The sequence below is a fragment of the Benincasa hispida genome, chromosome 3, assembly GCF_027475165.1.
Source record: "Benincasa hispida cultivar pf3 chromosome 3, pf3_genome.v1.1, whole genome shotgun sequence".
NCBI lineage: Eukaryota > Viridiplantae > Streptophyta > Magnoliopsida > Cucurbitales > Cucurbitaceae > Benincasa > Benincasa hispida.
The window spans coordinates 73,104,637-73,112,489 of NC_143480.1; the positions used below are offsets into that span (position 1 = coordinate 73,104,637).

Here is a 7,853-nt window from a genome sequence, read left to right on the forward strand (position 1 = left end):
AATAACCAACTTAACCCCATCAACATTTAAAGTTGGTTATCAAACATTAAGTTGGTAAAAAATACCAACTCAACACAATTCTCCTTGGTTGTCAAATATCCCCTTATAGTTTTGAAACACTTCAAAAAAGATTTTTAAAAAAAAAAATTAGAAAAAATTTTGGATTTACTTTTCATCTGATCCCAAATTTTTAAATGTTACACATTTAGGTTTCGTTTAGTAACCATTTTATTCTTTGTTTTTGTTTTTTAAAATTAAGCCTATTTCATCTATATTTCTTATAATGATGTACATTTTAAGTACAATGACTATATTCTTAGCTAAATTCCACAAACAAAAACAACTTTTTGAAAGCTACTTTTCTTAATTCTCAAATTTGACTTTTTAAACCATAGGTGAAAAGTAGAAAACAAATTAAGAAATTTAGAGGTGGAAATAATATCCATAGGCTTAATTTTCAAAAACAAAAACAAAAAACAAAATGGTTACAATACGGGGTCTTAGTCTTTAAATTTTGAACTTATTTTCAATTTAATCCCTAAATTTCAAAATATTACAACTTTACCTTTGAGATTTGAGTTTTGTTTCAATTTCGTCCCTAGGTTTCAAGATTTTACCCCCTTAATCTTGATTTTTCATTAAATAGATTTTTCATTAAATACTCCATTAAATTTAAAATTTAATTTCAATAGATTTTACTCTCTTAATCTTGATTTTTCATTAAAATACTCCGTGAAATTTAAAATTTAATTTCAATAGTGATGAAAATAGTAAAACTTAATTAATTTAAGGGAAATTTTCAAAAATAGAAAAAATATATAAAGTATTTATATACTATGGAAAAAAATCATATCAACAAATATTTTTTAAAAAAAAAAAAATCCAAAACTACCATGAACTTCTTCTTCTTCTTCTAACAGTTTCTTCAGTAGATGGTAACAATCGAATCTTTCCCCTTACATTTGGTCTCGTAGATTCTGAAAATGACTCATCATGGACATGGTCTTCTTCTTCTTCTTCTAACAGCTTCTTCAGTAGATGGTAACATTTGAATCTTTCCCCTTATATTTGGTCTCATAGATTCTGAAAATAACCCATCATGGACATGGTCTTTTGAAAACTTACGAAGTAGTTTTGGGCAACGAAAGAATTTAATCATTATTTCTAATAGGCATATTAGCATTCCTAAAGGAGTTTTAAGAGTGTTTGCTAATGTTGAGTATTGTGTATGCATACAGCATCTCTTAAGAAACTTGAAACTCCATTAAAGGATCCATTGCTTGATAATTATTTCTTTAGTTCTGCTAATGCCTACACTACTACTGATTTTGAGTACCACATGAGATACATAGAGTCAATCTGTAACAACCCAACTCCCTAGGACTCGAGCTAGGTCGTTACTATACACATGTATGCATAGAATTTAAAATGACACATTTTTATAGCGAAATAAATGTTAGATAAATAAAGTCAAATAAAAGATTTTCATTTAAAACTAAATAAAAAGTCAAATAACATGGTACCCATAAATCATAATCAGAATTTAATGAGTCTAGAAATCTATAAAAGACTGGAAAATAGTAAGTTTCAAACATTAAGACTAAAAGTTGCAAAACAAGAAAGAAATCTAAACCTCATGAGCAAAAGAATAAAACTGGTCCCAGTGGCTCGATCACGAATTCTACTTGTCATTCGTCGGTGCGTCTTTACTCTTACCTGAAACATAAACATGAGAAATGATGAGTATAAAATCTCAGTAAGTAACCCCACTACTGGGGTCAAACTAAGCATTTATGTCTAATAAATGCAACATGAATTGAAACTCTATACTAAAGGAACCTGAAGTACACATATGTGAACCTCGAATCCCAATTTTACACTTAAGTGTGTTTTCTTATTTAAATTGTCTTAATTTTCCACTTAATTGTTGAGAGCGAGATCAGCGAGATCGAGACCAGCGAGATTGGAGAGAAAATGGGAGAGAGCGAGATTGGATAGAAGATTGGAGAGAGCAAGACCAGCGAGAAATATGGAGAGAGCGATAGTGGAGAGAGCGAGACCAGCGAGAAAGTGAGAGAGAGCAACACTACCGAGAGTGGAAAGAGCGAGAGCGATTATGCGTTAGCCTTGCTTTGTCCGATTCGAACGTCACGCCCACACCTCACCTATGCATTGAACGGCCGAGCAAGCTTCTTGGCGATGTATTTGGACGCGTTGGGGTGGGTTATGCATTTAAAACCCCTAATTTGAATATAAAATAAGCTTGAAGATGTAAGGGAAAACGTTAATTAAAATCTAGGTGTCCGATTAAGAGAAATTCTTAAACCCTAAGAAATTGTGTTGGATGCATTTGGGAAAAACACATTGAACCAAGGTGAAGTCATCTTACGTTAATAAAGGGAGGATTAAACATTTAGCCATGCAGCCAAGTAGGTGCTGTCAATCCCACGAGAAATTTGAACGCCTATAAATAGGGAGTTGAGATTTCATTTTCAAAGCACACAAAAATCATAAATTTCGTAGAGAAAGTAGAGGGCAGTGAGGGTTCAAAGGAATATGTCAACTTTGGATGAGAAGATCTTCCAATCTATTCGTGCGTTTGGAGTGATTTCAAAGCCATCTGAAAGCTATGGAAATCTAGTTTTCAGAGTAGGGCTGCCGGAGGAAAAGGCTCAAAGGAACTGGGTTGGAGATTGAGAAGAATGCAGAAGGGTCATACTATCGGATCAGTCTGGGCCAGTCTTGAAAATTTTGAGATTCCGGCCAAACCACGAGGAATTCTGAGCTGAAAGTTTATGGTAAGATTCCTAAGACATTTAGAATAAGTTTTAGAAGGAAGTATTTCTAAATAAGGTTTGAAACTATGAGTAATCTAATTTGTAAGTTGAATCTGAATTCTAGGGGTGAAAAAGGGACCCTAGGAGCTACTAGAGTGAAAAGTTCCTAAGAGTTTGAGGTGAGTGGCTAAAATTTTTTTTGAACTAAAACGTTTTTAAACTGTTTTGATTACAAACGTTTTACAGAAAGCATGTTTGCGAAAATAATTCTCATGCCTACTAGTTTTATAAAGTGGTTTCCAAGCAAGTTTGAATTGTGATTTGAACGCATGCATATTGTTGAAAAACTATTTACATATGTATATGTATTGATTTTATCCAGCATGCATTACCATCTTTAAAGCCATGTTGTATGTGTGTTATACTATATATGTTTTAAAGAGAAAGGTTGTTTATAAATAGTTTTGGTAAAATGTGATGTCGAAGTACAAGGAGAAGGCATCCACCCAACTAGATACTGAAGTACAAGAAGAAGGTATCTATTAGTACTGAAGTACGTTTGAGAAGGTACCAAGCCAACAGGATACTAAAGTACGTTGGAGAAGGTATCCTAGTAGCTTGATACTGAAGTACAAGGAGAAGGTATCTGAGCAGTAGTACCTAATGTGGCCACAGGTGAACTAAGTCGGAGATTGAACAAAAGGGTTCTCTCTGGACTAGCAATTGGTGTTGGGATTATTTTACCAGTTATAAAGTACTTTGATTTGAGAAATGCTTTTATTGTTTTATGTCTAAAACAGCTTTACATGTTTTACGCTTGGAAAACGTTTATGCTGCAGTACAAGTACTGTAAAAGTTTATGTTTCAGTTAAAAACTCATTACTAAAATCATGCATGAGAATTTACTATGTTTTCTCGGTCACTCACTGGGCGTAAGCTCACCCCGTTTTCAAATGTTTTTTGTCCCCCCCCCCCCCCCCCTCCACAGGTAACGGTCAAATCCTCTGAAGACAGCTTAGTATCTGCTCTGCCACTAAAGGACTAAAAGACTTGTAATCTTTGCTAGGTGGTTACTGTTAATATTGTACACATGTTACTATTGTTCATATAGGGACTAAGGTTTGTGGGTTTTGAGACTTGTAAATCTAATGTTGTAAATACTCTAAACATATTAATTTTCTAAGTTAATAAATTGTGGGCCTACAGCCGTCCCGTTGTATATAATTTGTATTTGGAATCAGAGTTATTCCGCAAGAGTTTTTAGGCAGTAAGTGTCAGCCTAAGGGTTGATAACTACTGCAGTCACGCCCTTCTCTAGGCTAAGAGGGTGATCTGGGGCGGGATGTGACAACATAACCCACTGAGTGTGTACCTCTTACGTACACCCCATATCCTCTTTATGAATGTAGGGATGCGTACCTCTTTCGTACATATGGTTATGTATACACCTCTTTCGCATACATATAACCCACTGAGTGTGTACCTCTTACATACACTCAAATACCCTCTAGGTATGTATCACTTTCATACACACCAGCCCTAGATCATCTCTTTGATGTACTAGTGCCCTCAGTCATGTATCACTGTCATGCAGTCAAATAATTTGGAAAGGAAAAGAGGCCGCATCTAACTTTATATTACATATTGCATTCACATAATCACAAGTCCTCTAAAATCTCCTCATCAAAGTCATATTGACTAACTCATCATACGTGTTTAATCTAGTGTTGAGGGATCAACTCTAGTTCATCACTTTCATGCACTAAATCATGTAAACAATCAAACATTCGAAATTTTATAATACATCATATGACCTACACATTTTCATAATAAATCACATAACTATATACATCAACAAATGTCTAACTCTCAACTAACTTTAAGACATTCCAGTAGTAGTGTCATTTAACTCATAATTCAAAGTCATGCTTGTTAGAGTTAAACAACATGAAGCAGAAGTATCAAGGATCCATAAGCATTCTAATTCACTAATTTTGGCAAAAACTAAAGCATGTTGGTCATAAAAATGGGTTTTCAAAACATACCTTTGAAGAACTCTTCAAGAAAATCGTTGTTCAGCTGTTGTCTTCACTTAATATCAACGTGAACCACCTCAAAGCCTTCCCTACTATACTCTTGGAGCTTTAGGCAGAGTTGGGGGACTCAAGAACAACTTGTAGATGTGGAGAAACAAGGGAAGCATACAGCAACAAGTTGAAGAAGACATCTTCTTCTTCACCACGATTTTTCTCTCAAAATTCTGTATTCATCTCCTTCTCCAACAACTCCAATCTTCTTTATATATCAAGATGAACATGCAAAGAGATGGAGTGCATGGCTTGCAGCTCATACTTGGAGAATCAAGGTAGAGAAAATCATGGTTTGTGTGTGAGCATAAAGATGATGATAATGGAAAAAAAAAAAAAAAACCTTTTTCCACTTCGTGTCATGCAAAATGATTTTTCCATTTTCCTTTTTAAAACAAAAAATGACTTTTAAATCCTTTTAATTTAAAAATGGATTTTCTTAAATTAATTTAAAAATTGATTAATTTAATATCAAATATTAAATTAATTTTTGCACAATAATCATCTTTATATATTTAAATCATATTTAAATATTTATTCTCTTATTCCGTTTAATTTGAACGTTTCAAATTAATTTCTCAAGCTACCCTAAAGCGTACCCATTTACGAGCTAGTAGGGAGATCTGGCGGACCTACAGATCATGGGCTCCAACGATCCGAGATTAATCGGCTAAACTCATTAGACCGATCTAACCCCCATTCGTTAACTAATGGGTAATTCCACTAAAGCCCATAGGTCTGAGATCCACATCTATGAATTGAAAGGTCTGAATGATCAACTCTACAATCAGTTATTAGAATCAATAGGTCTTTAAATCGTTCACTTGAAAAAATTGAAACCCTCACTGTAGATATATTATGTCCACTCGATATAACCATGATTAGTAAGTTAACCCTTCACAGGTTGCTCATAATAACGGCTGGGTCAAATCTCTGTTTTACCCCCGAAATTACCTTTTTTTTTCCTTAAGTTCCACTGATCCCCTAATGAACAATTGATTTGTGATCCAATCCACAAATCGAATCCCTTTCAGGCCAATGAGAGGGTGAAACTTCTTGTTCAAGACCCAAAATTAGCACTTGAAGGGAACAACCTCTCTACTGACCCTAATCGATTAGAAGTGAATTCCTTCTTGCACCCTATGTTCTCAACTATTCATCTGGTCTTATTCCCGAAATGGTAAGTTTATTGAGCAGAGGCAATTGGTCTACTCTCACCGTTTGCAGATCGAAGGATAATCTCGAACAAACAAGAGTTCATGGTTAGCTTAGGATTAAGGTTACGTTACCTAGATCATCACTTTGAAATTGTCAGTCTTAAACAGTTATAAAGTAAGAGTGATAGGTTTCATGGTTCGATCTTGCACAAAACTCATTTGCATAGGATACCCCCACTCCTCATGTCTCAACATGCACGAATTAGGATCACTTTCCTATGTAGCACTTTACAACACTTTGTAATAACTACAAAGTAGGCCACATCCAATAGTGTTACCAAAATAAGGTACCCAATCTTATTCATATACTATAAATCATTTTGACTATTTACTCGAACCTGATTCACTTGTATGTCTTCACATAAAGTTCAAGCACTCATATAATATTCAAGGGACTTAGATTTATTGGATTTCTAAAAAAAATATATTCAACAACTTGAATTCTCAGAATAAGTTCTAATGTTTACAAACCACGAGTTTTAGGACATAAAACCCAACAATACTCAATCGTCCTTTTAATACAACTCATAAAATTCTAAATCATGCTCATACATTTAACATACTTCAGACATATTATCACATGCTCATATATCTTTTCTAAACAGTCCATTCAATCTCAGAATAATTAAAATTATCCTTGTAACTAGTTTTAAAATCCTCAAAATAAATCTTTAATTTATTGCTCAGCACAAAGGTGGTTCCAGTATTAAGATTACTTACTTTAGAATTTCAGCTCAATCTAAACAAATTTATCCTCTTCCTTGCCTAATACGAATCTTGAATCGAATCCCGAAGTGTTTGCTCAAGCCGAACTATACTTGAGCTTCAGACATGAAATTCACAAAAGTCGATGAAACAAACTCCAACTTCACCAAATTGATAAATCCAGTGATAGCAAAAGTGGACGATGCTTGAATAGTGACTGAACAGAGGACGTGACGAAGAAATTGACGTGGTCGCTTTGGACGGCGTCGGATGGGCTCGCAAATGGGTGGATGAGCGACTGGAAACTCGCGAACGGCAAGGCGACCCATGAACGAAGTGGCCAGACGACTGGCGGCGGCTCGCAAACGCGCATGAGAGGGACGATGTGATCTACTGGCAAGGACTTGGCTGAAGGAGACAGCGGCACGCGACGTGAAGGCTCGGTTGAAGGCGAACGATTGGGCGACGCGAGGGAGTTGGGTGGTGAGGCAGTTCGGCTGGGGAACAAGCTGCGACTAGCGAGGGCTGCTGGACAGGCAACTGATTGGATTGACGGCGAGAGCGGCAGCGTTTGACTAGGTTATGAGGCGGGAGGAACAAGGTGCGAAAGTGGTGTGGGTTTTAGTGGGGGAGGGTGGTCGCGTGGATGAAACAAAAATGTGGGGGAGAAGGTTAATTTTAAAATAAATAAAAATAAAATAAAATATTAGTTTTCATTTTATTTTATTTTATTCTTTAAAACCCAAATAACTATACATACATATATTTATATATTTCTGAAATTCTTTTATTTTTCTCTTTAAAACCCAAATTTCAAATTAAATCAATTCTCCCAATAAAATCTCAACTTTCTTTTCTTTTTTTTTTTAACATTAACTTAAAATACATTAATGCGATATAAAAAAAATCCAAAATTTTCCTTTATGCAACTAAATTTTAAACCGACAAAAATGTCCTTAATTAATACAAAGAAAGTGCTGAATTGAGTTATGAAAAACTCGGAATGTTATATTCTCCCCTCCTTAAAGAACTTTCATCCTCGAAAGTTCATTCCTAAAAAAGCTTCG

General features: G+C 34.9%; 1 long non-coding RNA gene across 1 annotated transcript; it reads right to left on the reverse strand.

The window, feature by feature from the left end:
• Positions 1-1,500: 1,500 nt before the first annotated feature.
• Positions 1,501-7,434, reverse strand: LOC150037520 (uncharacterized). The gene is made up of 3 exons (XR_016528220.1): positions 6,802-7,434; positions 4,823-5,128; positions 1,501-1,716 (listed from the first exon to the last, which is right to left on the reverse strand). It is a non-coding gene; the product is annotated as an uncharacterized LOC150037520 (long non-coding RNA).
• Positions 7,435-7,853: the final 419 nt, after the last annotated feature.